Below are 1,866 nucleotides of genomic sequence, written 5' to 3'. Positions count from 1 at the left end.
TAGACTGACCAGGTGAAAGCTATGGTCCCTTATTGATGTCACCATTTTAAATCCACTTCAATCAGTGTAGATGAATGGGAGGACACAGGTTAAAGATTTTTAAGCCTTGAGGCAATTGAGACATGGATTCTATATGTGTGCCATTTAGAGGGAGAATGGGCGAGACAAAAGATTTAAGTGCCTTTGAATGGGATATTGTAGGTGTCAGGTGTACCAGTTTGAGTGGTCCAGAACTGGGGGGGGTTCCTATTGTTTTGTACACTCAGTGTAAGTCAGGGATGGGCAACTGGTGGCGGCCCTCATGAAGGCCCAGTAAAACAGCTCATTTTCCTCTCTGCCATGAGGCAAAATGAGTAGAATTGCATGAAATTAGTTATAAAATTGCAAAATCCTCTCTCCGCCCCATAGCAAAATGTGTAGATTGCAGCAAACTTACTGAGCAATTGTATTACTGTAAAATAATAAGCCACATTTTTGGAGCACACAATATAGCTCAGTATTTTCTTAATTTATTTTAGACAATTCTTATTGCTCATCTTTACCAAGGTTGTCAATAATTTCGGACCCCACTGTACAATATACCACACCCCCATTCCATGAATTAAACTTCGACCTACCAACGCCATCACCCACTGTCACGGGACACAATCACCCACTTACCCCCAAGGAGGTTCAACTTAACCCGGGATTAGTTGTGCCAAGAGACCACTTTTTTTGGACAAACTATTTTTTCAAAACAGTTACGTTTACATGACTTCTGATTATTTCCAGGGATACACAACATCCTGAAATATATGTAGATATCTTTGTTAGAAGGAATACTATATTTCCCTTGATGTAGTGATGCTGAATGTAAAACACGGCTTACCACACTCTTAATGAGTTAGGTTTCTTTTCTATCGCCACCCACCAGAGCGATGCACAACTCAGGGAGTCCAACCAATACACAGACTCCCAATGTTGTTTCCCAAAGCTAGTTATAGTATTTTACGTGAGGGTGTGTGTGTCTACCTTGTAGGCCGTCATTTGTAAAGTAGAATTTGTTCTTAACTGACTTGCCTAGTTAAATAAAGGTCAAATAAAAATGTCTTTGGAACGAGAGGATGCCACTTGAAAGTATTGAGATGTACCCCATGTGAGACGTTGTATAGGAACCTACCCACTAGAGGGCAGTGAGAACTCAGAAGTGTGTGTGTGACGGCAGCACTCAAAACAGATGCCTCCCTTCTCATAGTGAGCATGGTCAATTTGGATATAATCGCACACTTGCCAAACTACATAGTCCTACGTATCAGCAGTGATTGCCTGTTGATGTGAGTTTGATGAGAAATGCTGGATGGCTAGGGAATGGAAGGCTGATGGATGTTTGGAGGCTGGGTGGCAACATAGATTGGTGGATAGTTGGGAGGCGGGGTAGATGGAAGGCTGGAGGCTGAGGAGTGAGGGTCTAGGGGGGATCGGGGGTCTAATATCTTTGGCCCCTCTGCTAGAACACTGGGAGGCTGGGTGGGTGCTGGATGGCTGGAGGAATGGGGGGGGGTAGAGACCTGTGATCTGAGTCTGGGGATATGTACAGAATGGGGTCTAGGGGGGCAAGCAATGGTGTAGCACTATCTTGTAGGTTCTGGCTCACAGTTCTATGAATTTATTTTGGTAATCCGTTATTTAAGTAGGGATAGACACAATTTAAACATTGACACATTGAATTAACAAGAATCCGATGCATTGCACCATCACACTTAAGGCGACACTAACATTCAGGGTTTGTCCCTAGATTACTTATATAAAGGAAGGGCAACTTTGATGGAGGTGGGGGCCACCATTTTTTTACTCATTGTGAGGGGCCACAGTTTCTCGCGGGTCTGC

Source organism: Salvelinus fontinalis, chromosome 5 (genome assembly GCF_029448725.1).
Source record: "Salvelinus fontinalis isolate EN_2023a chromosome 5, ASM2944872v1, whole genome shotgun sequence".
In the NCBI taxonomy this organism is placed as follows: Eukaryota; Metazoa; Chordata; class Actinopteri; order Salmoniformes; family Salmonidae; genus Salvelinus; species Salvelinus fontinalis.
Note: the sequence above shows the minus strand (reverse complement) of the source record.